The following is a 17,637-nucleotide window of genomic DNA, read 5'->3' on the forward strand; positions in this document are numbered from 1 at the left end:
TGGGACACCCCCGCGCCGCACGGCCACCAGCTGCTGCGTGTGTTCCCCTCTGCCTGCCTTCTGCCTCGCTGACGCCGTGGTCGCTCCCCTCTGGTTTCCCAGTTGTTTTGCCCTAAATTTGTGCTTGTCTGTTTCTGCCGTCTGCTCGCGTATTTTGCCGTTTTTCCTTGTTTTGCCCTAAATTTGTGCTTGTCTGTTTCTGCCGTCTGCTCGCGTATTTTGCTGTTTTTCCTCGTTTTGCCCGTAATTTGTGCTTGTCTGTTTCTGCCGTCTGCTCGCGTATTTTGCCGTTTTTCCTTGTTTTGCCCTAAATTTGTGCTTGTCTGTTTCTGCCGTCTGCTCACGTATTTTGCTGTTTTTCCTCGTTTTGCCCGTAATTTGTGCTTGTCTGTTTCTGCCGTCTGCTCGCGTATTTTGCCGTTTTTATTTGTTTTGCCCTAAATTTGTGCCTGTTAATTTCTTTGTATCCCCTGTGCCGTGTCCAGTTTCCTTCCTGATTGGCCGCCTACCTCGCCGCCCTCCGCTCTCGCTTCCCGCCACCGACATTGGCCCCGCCCCTTTTTCTCTTCTGTTCCCTCCCCGCTCCCGCCTCCCAGCTGCTCCGCCCACCCGCGCACTTCGCCTTAAATGGCGACCGTGCGGACGCACAGCGGTCACGCGCAGCGGGCGCGCCGATTGTGCGCCGAAGGCGCGCCAAAGGTAAGCCCGTCTACGCCCGTCCGCGACCGGATCGCGACCAGCGCCAGGACCCCTGGCCCACGAAGACCCCGACCGACCCGCCTGACGTACTCCGCCGCCACCCTCACCGCTCTCAACACCGGCCGACTCCCAGAATGCCATCAAGCCTCTCCACGACGTACCCACGGACCCTTCAGCTGCCACGCCTGCAAGTTCACCTGCATCCGGACCTGCCTCGCACCAGCACCCACCAAGCCGAACACCAGCAGTACCCACCTCAAGTGCATCCTGCTCAACACCCGCTCCATCCACAGACATGCCATCGAACTCTGGAACCTCCTCGACACCACAGCTCCAGACGTTGCCTTCCTCACGGAGACCTGGATGAACGCCTCTTCAGCTCCCGACATCGCCATCGCCATCCCAGAGGGCTACAAGATCGTCCGGAGGGACCGAAACGCCAACCAGATGGGAGGAGGCATCGCCATCATCCACAGGAGCACCATCCGTCTCACGACCAGCACCGACAACTCCCTGACCACCGCCGAACACCTGCATTTCCAGATCCACACCAACCCGAACACCACCCTCAGAGGCACCCTGATCTACCGACCCCCTGGACCACGCACACAATTCAGCGAGGACATCGCCGACTTCGTCAGCCCACATGCCCTCCCCTCCGCTGACTACATCCTCCTGGGAGACCTCAACTTCCATCTGGAGAACAACAACGACCGCAACACCAGCACCCTGCTCGACAACCTCACCAACCTGGGACTCAAGCAACTGGTGTCCACCCCCACCCACCTCGCCGGACACACACTCGACGCTGTCTTCTCATCCAGCAAGGACATCAACTTCAGCCACACCACAGAGCTTCAATGGACGGACCACAGCTGCGTCCACTTCACCTTCAAGAAAACAACGACCCACCACCACCAGCAACAGACCGCCCGCAGAAGCTGGAACAAGATCACAGCAGACCAGCTCGCCACCTCCCTGAGCCAGCACCCTCCTGCCAGCTCAGCGAACCCCAGCCAGGCCGCCGACAACCTCACGAAGTGGATCAGCAACTGCGCGGACGAACTCGCCCCACTGAGGACCCCGCCCAGCAGACCCGGCAGCAAGAAAGCCCCATGGTTCACCGACGAACTCAAGAGCTCCAAGAAGAACTGCCGAGCCCTCGAGAAAGTCTGGAGAAGGGAACCGACACCGGACAACAGGACCTCCTTCAAACTTGCCACCCGGAAACACCACCAGCTGATCCGCGCCGCCAAGAAAACAGCATTCAAGGACCGGTTGGACAACAACGCACACAACTGCAAGGAACTCTTCAACATCGTCAAAGAGCTTTCCAACCCCAGCGCAGGAAACAACGACATCACCCCATCACAAGACCTCTGCAACTCCCTGGCTTCATACTTCCACAACAAGATCGCGGACATACACAACAGCTTCAACAACCAACCAACGCACACCATGACCGAACAACCACCCCCCACCACCACCCTCCGCGCCTGGACCCCGATCAGCACCGAAGACACCATCCGCACGATGAACTCCATCCACTCCGGATCACCGACCGACCCCTGCCCTCACCACGTCTTCAACAAAGCCGACGCTGTCATCGCACCCCACCTGCGAGACATCATCAACACATCCCTCGACACCACCATCTTCCCCGAGAGCTGGAAACACGCCGAACTCAGCGCCCTACTCAAGAAACCAACAGCGGACCCCACCGACCTCAAGAATTACCGCCCCATCTCGCTCCTCCCGTTTCCAGCCAAAGTCATCGAGAAGACCGTCAACAAGCAGATGGCCGCTTTCCTCGAGACGAACGGATCCCTCGACCCCTCACAGTCCGGCTTCCGAGCCAACCACAGCACCGAGACCGCCCTCATCGCCGCCACCGACGACATCCGAGCCCTGATGGACAATGGAGAAACAGCGGCCCTCATCCTCCTAGACCTCTCCGCGGCATTCGACACGGTCTGCCACCGCACCCTAGTACGGCGCCTCAGCAACGTCGGAATCCAGGACAAGGCGCTGGAGTGGATCACCTCCTTCCTCGACGGGAGAACACAGAGAGTCCGCCTACCACCGTACAAGTCAGAGGCCACCGAAGTCATCTGCGGCGTCCCCCAAGGATCATCTCTGAGCCCCACCCTCTTCAACGTCTACATGAGCCCCCTCGCGGCCATCGTACGCAAACACAACCTCAGCATAATCTCCTACGCCGACGACACCCAGCTGATCCTCTCCCTGACCAACGACCCCGCCGCCGCCAGAGCCAACCTGCACGAAGGGATGAAAGAGGTAGCCGAGTGGATGACGACCAGCCGCCTGAAACTGAACTCGGACAAGACGGAGGTCCTCATCCTGGGCTCCTCTCCCTCCGCCTGGGACGACTCCTGGTGGCCTCCCGCCCTGGGCACCGCACCCAAACCGACAGACCATGCACGCAACCTGGGCTTCATCCTGGACTCCTCCCTCTCCATGACCAGGCAAGTCAACAACGTCTCCTCGGCATGCTTCAACATCCTACGCATGCTACGGAAGATCTTCTGGTGGATCCCCACCGAGACCAGGAAGACCGTCACCCAGGCCCTCGTCACCAGCCGACTGGACTACGGCAACGCCCTCTACGCCGGGACCACCGCCAAGCTCCAGAAGAGACTCCAGCGGATCCAGAACGCCTCAGCCAGACTCATCCTCGACATCCCACGAACCAGCCACATCTCCGGACATCTGCGAGACCTTCACTGGCTCCCCGTCAACAAAAGAATCACCTTCCGCCTCCTCACCCACGCACACAAAGCCCTACACGACCAAGGCCCGAGCTACCTCAACAGCCGAGTCAACTTCTACGCTCCCAAACGCCACCTCCGATCAGCCAACCACGCCCTCGCCGCCGTCCCCCGCATCCGAAGAGCGACTACAGGAGGAAGGTCCTTCTCCCACCTGGCCGCCAAGACCTGGAACTCCCTCCCGACCGACCTGCGCCTGACCCAAGACCACCTCTCCTTCAGGAAGAAGCTGAAGACCTGGCTGTTCGAGCAGTAGCGGCTCCCCCCCCCCCAGCGCCTTGAGACCCCACGGGTATGTAGCGCGCTTTATAAGTGTCACTGATTGATTGATTGAACTATATCTCATCACAGCATTAGTGGGTGGAGCACTCGGTGTGGAATAGGCCAGGAGCACAATAATTGCTTGCTAGGGAAGGAGAGCCTGTTCATGTTGGTGCAGGACCCTGCTTGGAAAGAGCCTATCCCGGCTAAGCAGAGGACAATTGTGATATGAATGTGGTCTCAAAGAAACAGAACTGTAACTAACATTGGCATAGCCCACATGTCTGGGCGTAAAGTGCTAATACAAGAAGCATTTACACCATAGAAAGAGACAGTCTAGAAAGAGACATTCAAAGGGAACAGAGAAGGTTATAGTTGCAAATTAGCCCCTCACCCAGCTCAATTCAAATGCTCAAGGAGGAGGAGGAAGGCTATACCCATCTAGCCAATAGAATTAGGTGTGAAAGGACTACTCCAATAGATTGAGCCAAGATGTGGACTGACAAAGTCTAATGCAAAGGGCTGAAAGACGCTGGTGGAAGAAAGCCAATGGATTAAAGGGGCGGACCCAAAGCAACTCTATGCATATATTGTTAAATTAGGTTTGTTTGATTGCTTCACTGTCAAAACCCAAAACTAAAAAGTCTCTTCGCAACAGAAAAGCCAGTCACTTAATATGGTTTCTACGTGAAACAAAAAAGAGCCACATGGAAGACTACATGGATATAAAGTCTTTTCTGGCCGTAACTTTCACTTTACATACCTATGGTTTTATTAAACTCAAACAAGGCCAGGAGGGCATCACAGCGCTTGACATAGAAAGCATTAGAACTATTACATAAAAGCAGCTTATACACAGAAATACAGAATACAGCAAGAGAATGCAGGTATAGATAACATGAAGCTTTGCCAGTAGTACGCACATTATTATATGCAGGAACACCAAAGGGGAAGTATTAGCCTGCGAAAGCCACCACCAGCCCACATAGGAGATTTGTTCCTTGTATCTAATGCTATGTGCCATGGAGGACGCACAGCTGTTCTGTACTGAATTCTGGAGCTTAGAGGTAGGGATCAATTCGGCAGCCACACAGTGTGCTGTGCTGCTCAGATGCAGCTGTGCCAAAGCAGATTAGATTTACATTAACCCAGAGGCACGTGCTTAACTGGAACAGGTATGTGTCGCTAGTCTGTGTACATTTCATTAATGTCAAAACGGCTCCCTACACAGCAGGCCAAGCTAGTCACAATAGACTGATTATTCTCCAGCACCGACGTCCGCCTCTCCTTGTAAAACCCAAAGAGCTGCTAAAGTCAGAGAGGGTGTGGATTAACAGTCAGGGAGGTCGAACTTGAAACTGGGGAACCAGGTTAGAGTCTGGCTGGAGGCTCAAACATTCTGTGATTTTGGGCAAAAGCACTTAATCTCCCTGTGCCTAAAAATTAATGTGTCCATCTGCAATACAACTGGGACTGCATGTGCGAGGTCAGCAACTGGATGGCAGAAAACGGTCTGAAGTTGAACTCATCAAAGACTGAAGTCTTGCGGTTCGGGGCTAAAGATAATTTCTGGTCCCCAAGATGGTGGCCTGAGGAAATGGGGACAGCCCCCTCTCCAGTTTCAAAGGTAAAAAACCTGGGGGTACTGATGGACGATACCCTCTCCTTCAGACCTCAAGTCAACGCCTTGTCCTCATCAACCCACTATGTCCTAAAAACATACGAAAAGTTCTACCTTTTCTCCCTGATGAACACAGAAAGACAGTGGTAACGGGATTAGTGATATCCCGATTAGACTACTGTAATAGCCAGCTGCTAAATGTCCAACAGGGGCTGTTAAACAAACTTCAAATCTTGCAGAATGCAGCTGCCCGCCTGATCACGGGCACACCCAAATTTGCTTTGGTAACACAAGATCTGGTAAAGCTGCACTGGCTACCAGTACGCAAAAGAATAGCGTTTAAGACACTCTGTGTAGTTTTCAAAGCATTAAAAGGGCTGGGCCCCCACTGTATGACTCCGTTCCTCCAGTGGTACAAACCGGCAAGATCATTAAGGTCTGCTGATCAAGGACTGATTGTAGTCCCTAGAGTCAGGAAGGCTCATTGGGGGGGGGGGGGGGTGGGGGGGGAAGGAGTTTCTCCCTTGGAGCAGCTAAGGCCTGGAACGCTCTGCCACTGGCCCTTCGGCAGACTTCAGACCTGCTGCCCTTCAGGAGGGCCCTGAAGACATGGCTTTTCACACATTAATCTTTCAGTCATGTACACCAGTGGTCATACAGCGCCAGGACACCGTTTGGTAGCAGTGCGCTTTACAAATGTGAAAAATAAATAAATAAATGTAAAGCGATCCAAAACCTCCGGGTCGAGTTAGAGCTATATAAAACTCCCCCCTCCCAAAAAAGGCTTGCTAAGCATGGCCACAGATGCTGCTCTACTGACACCCAAAAAACACAAACACTTAAGTGAAATGCGCGCTGAGCCAGGATCGTAGTAATTAACAAGCAGCGCCTGAAGCAGATGGCAAAACAAGCAGCGACGGCCGAAAGCATCAATGAATTTTAAAAAAAGTTGTCCAAACAGGAGATAAAGAAGGCAAGTGCAAGTACACTGCACTTTGCCGGTGCTCCTCAGCCTTGAAAGGAAGTGAAGTATCAACTGCGGAAAGGAGACAGGAGGCTGCAATGAAGAGTGATGCTGGAATTAACCAACAGTAAGCAGGAGGTGGGAATAGAGTGGTTTTATGGATTTCAGCAGATCTTGCTGACAACGCATGCGTGCTGACAGGCTGGACCTAAAAATGGAAGGTTTAGGCCTGGCAAAAAGGTTTCTTTTGCTACGTTGACATGTCAGTTTAACCCCTTGCATGCGTTGATGGGCCCTGGCTGTCCGACGTCACGGTGGGCGTGGGACGGCCGGGGGACGTTCGATTGGCGCACAAGTGGAATTCACCAGCACCGCGTGGAAATTCCAGCTGCGCCCAAAGGGTTAAAAGTGCACACACGCTCTGCAATGGCAGGCCTAAAGCAGGTTTAAAGGGCTACTTAAGTGGGCCCACCAGTAGCATTTGATTTACATATCTTGGGCACCTGTAGTGCACTTTACTAAGGACTCACAAGTAAATTAAATATGCCATTTGGTATAAGCCTATAATGTTACAATGTTTTAAGCAGATAGCAGAAGTGCCTTACCACTGGTTAGTAGCGGTAAAGTGCACAGAGTTCTAAGGCCAACAAAATGCAACTCAGCAACAAAAAAAAAAAAAAAAAAATAGATTTCGTACAACTGCAATGTTGCTCCATCTATAACCCAAATCAAGGCCTCAAATAGGTTATACATGACAAATGACTTAATTTACTAATAGCATTGTTGGCTGGTTCAACAACATTTCCAAGTTCATGTTTAAGAACTCTGACTTTCAATATTCGTCAATGCAGTGATATGACCTACATGTAAAATAAATACACTTCTTTGAAGTTATAATAGACTGTATCCATGGTTTTAAGTGGCTGGGACCTGCTGGAGCACTGGCAGTATTAAAAACAGGGCGTTGAAGCAGGTCCCTAGGCGGCCATTGTTTTCGAGCACTATCAATGCCCTGGCAATACAGACAGGTGGGAGCAAGCTCAATAAAGATGGCTTTTGCACTGTTATGCGAGTCACACGCAATACTTCTGTCATTAATCTGGAACCTGAAAAGCAGGGCACAAGTTGAGGGTACGTGGGTGGGTAGATGGAGTCTACCCTGCCAAGAGGCTGAGTCCCTCAGAAATATGCTAAACTTGTATCAGTGTATTTTCCAGACAACTGGACACATTCAGCAGCGCTTGCACGCTGTATGCATTCGTTCAAAGCAGTAATGTGCAGGCGGGGAGGGGGCTTATCAGATTCCAGCTGGGCCCATAACAAAGACCAAAGTTAAGGTGTCTTTGGAGTATCCTGCCTGGTGCCTATCGGGAGTTTCATAACTAAATGCAGTGGAGGGGAAACAAAGGTACACAGCTCATCACATCACTTCACAGGTATTTAAAAGCGACATGCTTTTGACTTTGTTCAGTTCCAATATATAAAAGAGATATGCATACTACGATTCATAAAACTCAGGAGAAGGAGCTCTGTTTTTTGTATGATTGTTGACCCAATCCTTTTCCTGCCAGAAAGGGTAGCTCCCTACTCACAACTTTTTGGAGCCACATGTCCTTCATAGCTTACTATGCTATATTAGAAGGATTAACAAGTCTATGGTCAATGTCAGAAACTCTTGCAGCTGTCCTTTTTGATTTCGTGTTGACACCACCTCTCTGGCTTGACATTTGCTGCTGGATTTAATGGTGCTATAAACCGAGATGGAATCAGTCCCTGGACAAACCCAGCATTAGAATAATGGAAGTCAAGGTGGCACTTGTCTGGGACTAGCCAATTAATGTAATGCTTTCACGGCTCTGCATTTCCCCTTTTTGTCACGCCTTTCTATCCCCCTGCGCACCTCATATTGCTGGATCACAATTACGGTTTAAGTTTAGCCTGAGGCTGATGGGTGGCATGAATGTCTAACCTGCTAAATTTAACCATAAGAAAACAAGTTATTCATGGCATGAGCCAGGATTCGGGAGGTTTCATATTGTATTATAATTTGTGTGGCATTAAGGAGAGACTCTTCTGAGGGCAATCATTGTCAACACGTCATGTTTACTTATTTGTTGACTGGCACTCCCACTGCTCATGGGTGGGCTTGCAAGTTTAAAGTGTATCAGGCTCCCCCATCAGACACTCAGCGAGATGGAGTCTTGCTTTCAACTCCTAGCACACTGATATGCGCATGCGATTTACAGTAATTGCTCATAATGTTAAGTAAATATCAAAATGTATGGCATTACATAGCTGGCTGGGCTTCCCCTGGATTCCCCCCCCCCTCTCCCCTCTGCTTCTGCATGCATGTTCAGGGACCATGCGTACTCGGTATCTGGTTTGGTCAGAATCAGAATAGAAATGTAAATCGTGGCAACATCATGTTTGAACATGATGATGAAAAAAATGTATTTCTTTAACCTGGCGTGGCGTTTCTTTAAAAGGCTGCCACGCTGCAGCCATGTAACCTCTTCAGTGTGTGCCATTCCTTGACTCCACATCTGTCCCGCTCCTGCCAATTGTCGAATAAAGAAGGAGCGTAACTACAACTGGTGCAGCAGGTGCAGTGGGACTGGGGCCCACAGGACCTTGATTAATATTGGATTTCACATTTCAAACAGCAGCCAGGAGACCCATGTCTTTCATTGCACTTGGGCCTATGGCAGCTGGCTGCCTACACCACTATTGTTTTAAACATGTTAATTTGTGTCTCTTGCTGTGCTGGGCTGTGCACAGGTCTCATAACTTTTTAGGTCTCGTCCTCGAGACCTATTGCTGCGGAGATGCCTCTGAAGGGACACAGACCTGTGCACGAGCCGCTTGGGGTCTGTGTGAGAGAGGCGGGTTTCGTGGGTGGTTTGGAAAGTCGACCAAAAGTGCAAAGCGGCTATAATAGCACCCGAGCCTGCTCCCTCCACTCCAAAAAGATGTGACGCACTGTGGTTCGGCCCCCTCTAATGGCTCAGTTGGGAATCTGCAAGCACATCCGCCTCTTACGTTCTCCCTCTCTCACGCGCACGTACGTAGCCAGCACCATATTTTGGGAAACCGAGCCTCTTCAGTTCTATTCTAATCTGGTGAGTAAAAATAGAAATGCTATTGAAAGTAAGCATTCATTGTGGTAATGCACACACCACACCATCCATTCCTGCGGCGTTCACTAGAGAATTAAGGCGGCGGCAGACGCTGTGCATGCCACAGGAGCCTCAGTTTATTGCTTTAGTGATTCTAAAGAGGTGGGAATGAGCTGATAATCAAAAGCCATCTTCCTTATCAGACTTGTTACTGTTTGCTTTGTAACCGTAACTGCATTTTAACTGCGTTTGCAGATGATTTAGTCAATAAAAAAAAAAACCAGAAATCATACTTAAATACGTACTTTGTCAAAATTGAGTACCATAAATTTGTAGTACCTCCTGTTATTTACAGTGCTTCGAATCTGCATCGGCTCGGTGTGAAATACTATATAGAAAGTGTTTTCAGTGAATACAACCATTATTGGTATGGTGTTTGGCGTACTTTTATTTCGGGTATTGTGCACACCTAAACCGTATATGGGGGATATGTGAGTTTATAATTTTTCCCGCTTAAACTTTAAGTTGGTTAATGGTCAATTAATCATATGGTTAATGGTCACTTATTCATAAAACCTTCAGCGTTTGCTTTTCTTGGTGGAACGATGGAAACTGTGGTAGTGATTTTGTACCAGTGACAACTTTTAGAGTATATTCTAAAACTAGATAATTGTTAGAAAATCCAGCATTTTATACACTTTGCTCTCACCGTACGTACTGTGGCAGAAGCAGGATTTACTCAGAGAACCCGCCTGAGTGTTAAAGATGTAAAATTCAAAATGTCGTTCTTGGAAATACTTGCCCTTGCGCGCCGATTTCGAAACAGCTGTACTGGTCATTCTCGTGCTCGACGATGCGATGCACACATTAAATCAGTTAGCACAAGGCTGTGCAGAAGGAGTAAGGAACATGGATGTGGTCACGTTTCAGTTTCGGAAGGCCACCTGCGAGACATGTCGACAGTGATCGCTAATTTTCCTGAAACTGCTTTCTCACCGAGAGCACATCCCCCCTGTTTGACTTCCAGGCACCCGCTAATCTTTGATGATGGGCCAGAAAGCTGGCAGTGAGGTGCAATGTTGGCAGAGCCTGTTTTCGCACGTATCCTGAAGCATTTTATGACTGCGACATATTGACACTCCGTGAATTCTTCTTGAGAACTCGTCTTGTCTTAGTTAACAACCAGTTCATCTTCGTTCTGCTGTACAAAGACAAACATTTTTTGCTTTTATATCTTTGTATCTTGGAATTGCCCCTTTATTGAGGATTTCCAGAGCAGCTCTTTGCAAGTGGCTCTTATCAGAGCAATATTATCTTATTGTCACCAGGAGCTTCATAAAGTGCCACTTATTTACGGCTGAACTGCAGAATGTTTAAAAATGGCCCATTGAGTTGCTGGCACTTTCTCTGTGACGCCTTACGGTGCCCCGTATGTGTCAAAACACACTAGGTGCCTTCTAGTGGCCTTTGCACTGCTGCATGAGCTCATTTCGTTCTTTTTTATTCAGTTCGTTAACTTAAATGGCCTCAGTGGTAAACTGGCCCCAGTTTATTTCCCAGGGTGAAAATCTAGCCAATAAAATGTTAACATTTTAGGAGCGCTACGGGCAAACAGAGCCTAATGAGTCTTTTCATATGCCCTACTGCATGGCAAGAATGTCACGCTTCTTTTTCACGAGGATAGCTCCACATCCAATAGCAAACATACTTCCTTTATTACTGGCTCTTGTTTTAAACTAAAGGGGAAAGCATTCACAGTGGAGGGTGAAGAGCTGAAAACACATGTTGCAAATGGATATAAAAAACTGTTTCTGAATATTTGACCTATCTTACCGCTTTTCTTTAATGAAGCAGTGAGTGTTGCTTTCCAACAGTGACGTACTGCATGTTCTGCTTTGTAATATCTTACTTGAGTGGTTTCACTTTATTATAAATTGCTTTATTCACTGTGTTGTAACTCAGCAAACTTAATATTAAACGGGGGATGGCTCTTGGTGGGATTTAGACACTGAAAGAGGATGTGGTAGCTCACATAGTGGACAACTGCCAATCTGCATCTGTTGCAAGTCACAGCTACAGAAATTGTTTCCTGCTGCTGCAAATGGATGCTGAACCTGTCTTTTTGTAAACTTCATCAGCTCTGTGAAACTTGGGGAGTTTAAACATTACATAGCTCAAGTTTCCTTCAACTGAGGATAGTTGAGCGGCCAAAGTTCCAAAACGAAACCTTTAGACTACTTAAAATGGCAACGTTTTTTTCACCAAATTACTGAAATACTGATGACCAAAAATACAATTAGTGTTGCAGAAGAAATCATGATTCGTGTGTAAGAAAACACGAAGTGAAAAACGTGAATTTAGGAAACGATAAATTTATCTTTTTTCCTGAAAACATTTATTAGATTGTGTGCGCTCATGAAAATAGGAGGAAAAAAGCAAAAACGTTGTCTCTTTCTGGAAGTTCTGTTTTTATTTAGTTTTTGACTTTTTTTTATTTTTAAGGAAGTACCAGTCTTCCCATTAAGCCACATTCTTGGCTTACTTTAAGCTAAACACAAAATTTACCACTCAGTCCATATCTCAAATCAGATTTAAATATCTCCATTCAATCAAGAGTTATACATGTTGTACGTTTATACTGACAGTGAGAGGGGGGAAACTTAATTATGCTACTAATATGGGAAGGCAACTCATTCGGTATTGGAGATGTTCTTCCCCGAGATTCGTGTTGCTTCCTAACCTCAAAGGACTCTTAATCAATAGAGAGCTCTACTTGCAGAAAAAACAACCTTTTGCCAGGAATCTGTCAAGTAATTACAAAATGAAATTCACATTTGGCCTAGTCTGTTGGAAAGATCCTGTTAGACAATGTGACTCAATGAACCACCATCTTGACTTCTCTCCCAGTGGGTGCCTCACTGACTCCAAGCTGCCTTGGTCCACTGCCACAGGCTGGAAGGATGTGCTGCTTTTGGGGGACTGTGGGACATTACACTCTCAACTTCGGAAATATCTCTGCACAATGTCCACCTCAGGTTAGGGCAGCTGGAGGTGGAAAGAGGCAGGAGTTTAGCAGAAAGGGTCTAATGCATTTTCCTGGTAGCTCTACATTAGGGTACAACTGAATTGCCTCAAAAAGTGACAAGAGGATATTTCATAACATTTCTTTAGCAATTGGATTCCTGGTCACATATCTTTTTTTTATGAAACCACTTTTCACGAAAATGAATATTTTTCACAAAAAGGATTCTCCATTTTAGTGTCATCTACAATGTTTTCTTTGGGTTCGTTTTCGCCCACAGAAGACATCTTAGTACAAGGAACTTACACATGAAATAAAACTATGCAAATTCTTGCTTCATGGCTTCTCAGCAATGGATGAGATGAACATTGGGTGTCTAAACTGTTTTTGATCTTGGCTCCACTGACTGTCCACATGCTACGTAATGGATGGACTGGGTGCATACATTGGATAAAAGTAGCATTTAAAAATGGACATTGGTTAAAGTTAACTTTGCCAAATATCCCAGCTATGATTTAACAACTATATGTGCGTTTTAAAAAATAACTAGAAAGTAATAGTGATGTTTGTCTTGCACGTTTTTTCTTGGTACTCGTTCAGCTGTTATAAGGCAGTAGTAAAAGGTAAACAAGCTACAAAAAACATAACATAATATTCCAAGACCTCCAAGAGAAGATACATTATGTGAATATAAGTAATTGACTGTGGAGAGTACATTGGTAACCAACCAGGAGTCATTTAATAAATCTCCCTATATTTACATGTACCAAACCCAACTGCATCCGTATTGTTAGTCATGGCAACTTCTGTTTGGCCTTCAAGTCGTGATCCTATTGCTTCAGCGCAAACACCAGATGAATACTCCTAGTTGACATCAACTACAGAAGATGTAGAATTCTTCTCAGTTAAGGCATTAATGTACACCATGCGTGGGAAGACCACTGCCTGAAAAGTCAGCTACTTGGGTTTTTCTGTTTGGTCCATTTTAGGTCTCGGCTAGCATAGGCTGCGCTTGCGCAGTCTCGCTGGCGAGATTGTACGTCTCTTAGTAGTGGGGCTGAAAGCAGCCCCTCTTCTCCATTGGCTGGCTTCCTAAACGGCGGCCAGCCATTGGAGAAGAGGTTTGTCTGTCAATTTAAGCCACGTCCGTTTCGGATTGAGGGGCGTGTTTTTTCCTGTTCTTTCTCTCCTCTCCCCATTGGCTGGAATGTAAACAACAATAAGTCAAAACACGCCCGTTGTTTACAATCCAGCCAATGGGAAGAGGAGAGAAAGAAAAACACGCCCCTCAGTCTGAAAATGACGGGGCGTGTCTCTGAGCCATTTCTGCATGACCTCGGAGAAAGACGGTGGTGTTCATGGCGTGTTCCGAGGTTCATGGCCGTGTAATGCCTCCTGAAACGTAACGTTTGCTTTTCTAATTTGCTCACTTATAAATTCATCCTCCTGTATCATTACTGTTCCTATTGTAAAACACTCTGGCACCACGAGGACAGAACCCTGGTCTGTAGGGCTGCTGAGGCTGAGCATGCCCCGGTGAGCCACTGAGCCTCACCGCCTAGCTATAGCCGTCCAAGCGTCCTCCAGAGAACACACATGGGCAGTTCGTACAGACCTGGTGCCTCATCTCCACAGTCTGCACCACTGACAGTACCGCCACCACCTCTCCCCTTCACGCCAGCCAAGGGGCGGCCCCTCTCTAAAAGGAGCGGGGGCCGAGCTGCGAGGCCATCTTCTACGCCAAAGCTGGGGGGTAAACAAAATTCACCCTGCCCGCCATCTTTGGGTTTTATAGCGGGGGGTATGCAGAGGTAGCTGCCCGCAGCCCGCCTGGTTGTTGGCAGTGCCTGCAGATGGAAATGGAAGTGCGGCCCGCGAGGGCTGGGACCGATGGCCGAAATGTTGCAGAGCTCCCCAAGGCAAGTGGGAGCCCCGCGGTAACCGCGCGGGGGCACTGGGGCCCGCGAGGCCTTGGAAACAGCGAGGCCTCGGAAACAGCGAGGCCTCGCTGTGCCGCCTGAAAGACTGCTCCACTGCTTGCAGAGCACTGAGTCTAGCTGTGGGTGATGTGTGTGTGTGGGGGGGGGGGGGAGCGAGGTTGGGGTGATCTTCATGCTGCTAGCGCCTCCTCTGCGGTCTCATTGCCTAAAGGCCAGCAGGCTCGGCCGGTCTCTGTACTCCTCTACTGCGGAGGGGGGCAGTTTTGATGGTCGGGAAGGGGATATTTGCGAAGACAAGAAAGCTAAGCAGACAGGGGCCCTGCTCAACAGTAAACCACAGCACCTGCTTTGTTGGGCACGCCTCCCTACCATACATGCTACTACCCACTACCACACATTGGCATGGTCCGGCGGTACCTTACCACCCTAGTGCACAGCAGCAGCGCTATCCTTCCCAAAGATATTTTATGTTATTCATGCATTTCACATCAGTAGGCTTTAAATGCTGCTTATATATTACCCCGACAGTCTGAGAGGGCTGTGATAACAGCATGACAGCGGCCGGACAAGTGGAGCCCGCTGACTCGAGCAACAGGGCTCCGGTTCCAGATTAAGAACTGCAGCCATCTAACAGCAAAGATTGCGCACTCAAATGACGCGTAATCATGAAATTAAAGCCTACGCCCGTCTCATGGCGGAAATAACCCCTGGATTAGTATCGGACCGAGGTCACCGAGATGCTGTTTAAAGCTTGGCACGCGCCATTGAACAATTATTCGGTGTTTCTGAGTCGGGTGCTGAAATCTGCATTCTTGTTACAGGATGAAGCTATACAAGGAAAGAGGCGCGAAAATAACTGCGGCCCAGTGAGTAGTGCGTCACGGGCACCCCTTCAAAGAAAGGCAGGGAGTGCCAGGCCCTCTCTCCATGTCAGGCTTACGGAGGAAATAAAATAAAACACGGCGAGACTTCTCTTTTATTTGTGAAAATATAGTCAATGATTGAAAAAAAAATTGGGGGGAAAAGGAAAAACCTGGCATCCCAAAGGTGAGCAGGCACCTGTTAGTATTTCTGAAGGGAGCCGCGCCGCTGTCCGTCTGTGGATCGTGTTGCCGCCAGAAGCACGTGCAGCTAAACCCTTGTATCACTTTTCCTGTCTACATAATTTAGGGGCATATGTCTGATAAATGGGCCTCATTAATATTCAACTCTGTGGCTCGGAGCGGAGGGGGTTAGTCTTGGTGGACAGATGGGGGGGTTTGGGAGGGCCGGTGGACAATGGCACTTGCCTTCTTCGCCGCTCCCGAGGGGAGGGAGAGAGAGCGCAGGATGAGATAACGCTCTTTTTTCACTACCAGGGCATGCGCCTCGAGGCTTTTGTGCCGTGAAGTGAAAACAAATCTGCGCCAAGAGATATAGGTGAAGTTTAACGGGACTTCACACCTCACAAAAGGAGTGATGCCGCGAAGCTGGGTTTACCTCTGAATACTTTCATCCTGTACTTTCACTACCCCCCTTTCCACCCCCCGCGAGGAGCCCCCGGAGAGCCGGTGAGTCAATCCTCTGTCCCGTAATTCTGTGTTGGGTGGGTCGCGGGGTATAAGGCAGGGAAGGGGAGCCTCTGTATCTCCGTGGGACACGCTTATCCGCAACCATGGAAAACAACCTCCCTTGACAAACGACCTGGCACCCTCCCCGATTTAGCCAATGTTAACCCAGCCGCTCCATCGTTTGCGCAGGTTTTGTAAAGAGCCCCTGAGAAGGGCCTGAGTATTGTTAAAGGGCCCAGAGGGGCCAGTGTCTTCCTTCCCTGGTGCCCATTTTCAGTTGCCCTGCAAGTGTGCAGGCAACTCCAACGTTGGGGGCAAGTGTGTGTGCGGCTCTGAGTGTGTGTGTGCGGCTCTGAGTGTGTGTGTGTGGCTCTGAGTGTGTGTGTGTGTGTGTGTGTGTGGCTCTGTGTGTGTGTGTGTGTGTGTGTGTGTCTCTGTCTGTGTGGCTTTGTGTGTGTGTGGCTCTGTCTGTGTGTGTGTGGCTCTGTCTGTGTGTGTGTGTGTGTGGCTCTGTCTGTGTGTGTGACCCTGGGTGTGGGTGTGGGTGCAAATGCAATAGGTCTCGCATTTGCGAGAGATTAAGCTATTGGCATTGTAAATGACATTGCCCTTTATTTAAATGTTTTAAAAACAAAAATAATGTAATGAGCAATGCCAATAGCTCTAACTTTAACAAAGACGAGACCATTGCATTGTAAATGCTTGTTACTATCCTTTGTTGAATGAATTCCTTTAGGCACACAGTTAGATCTAGTTCTCGATGTATGCCACGGCCCTTCAACAGGTTTACCACGCCCCCATAGAGAACTTCTCCCCTCACAACCCCTGCCCCGAGTTTGTTCACCCGCTTAAAGCCCTCACTTTAGCATATCTTATATATGTGACGCATGATTTACATGCCAAGTATTTTCTTGGTTGGGCTCGTGCACGAGCAGCTCGAGCCCTCCTTGTTACTAGTTTGTTGGCGCGCTTGCCTCGACAGTCCCACCTTCAAAAGCCCCTCGCCCCTCCTTCTGCATCACTTCCCTCCTCTCAGACCTCTCCTCTCCCTAAAACCCCCACACTCCTCCCCGTTAACGGCAGACACCGCTCCATAGCTGACAGTTTGTCTCTGAACCCCCCAGCCTCGACCTCACCCCCTCCCTGAGTGAACCAGCCTCTCGCTGGTCGTCTTCCTCACACACACAGGTAGGAGAGCCTCACTCTGAGCCATAGACGGCGCTCCTCTGCTGCTCCGCAACTCGATGCTCCCCTCGCTTCAGGCCACGGTGCAAAACGCACCCAGGGAACCGAAAACAAACCCTCGCCTCCCTCTGACGTCACCGCGAAATGCACGTAACGAGAGGTCATCAGTGGCAGAGGCAGCACCTGCTGCAGGCGCGACGGCCAACCTTCACAGGTGATTCTGAAACTTATAGCTCAGTGGACCTATTCACTGAATCCCTACTGGAAGCCTGGGAACCTCCATAATTAAAAAAGAAAAGAAAATAGACAATAATACAGAAACACAGTACACATGAAACAAACAGACAAAAATGCAAACAAAAACATATAAAAACCTACGTTCTAATTTTAATGGCATTAAGGTTTGAGTATTCACAATTTGGTTTGATTTCTTAAGCGATAAGCTAGACTGCAGCATGTCACTTGGTCGTTTTTGCTCCTTGCGCATTTT

At 48.9% G+C, this 17,637-nt stretch overlaps 1 protein-coding gene across 1 annotated transcript in view; it reads right to left on the reverse strand.

Annotated features, from left to right (window-relative positions):
• The window catches only part of LOC147706488 (protein mono-ADP-ribosyltransferase TIPARP-like), a 105,724-nt gene extending 88,374 nt beyond the window's left edge, over positions 1-17,350 (reverse strand). Inside the window, exon 1 of the mRNA XM_086932983.1 lies at positions 17,166-17,350. The gene's annotated coding sequence lies outside the window, so the exon portion shown is untranslated. The remainder of the gene's footprint in view (positions 1-17,165) is intronic.
• Positions 17,351-17,637: the final 287 nt, after the last annotated feature.

This window comes from Lissotriton vulgaris, chromosome 7 (genome assembly GCF_964263255.1).
Source record: "Lissotriton vulgaris chromosome 7, aLisVul1.2, whole genome shotgun sequence".
NCBI lineage: Eukaryota > Metazoa > Chordata > Amphibia > Caudata > Salamandridae > Lissotriton > Lissotriton vulgaris.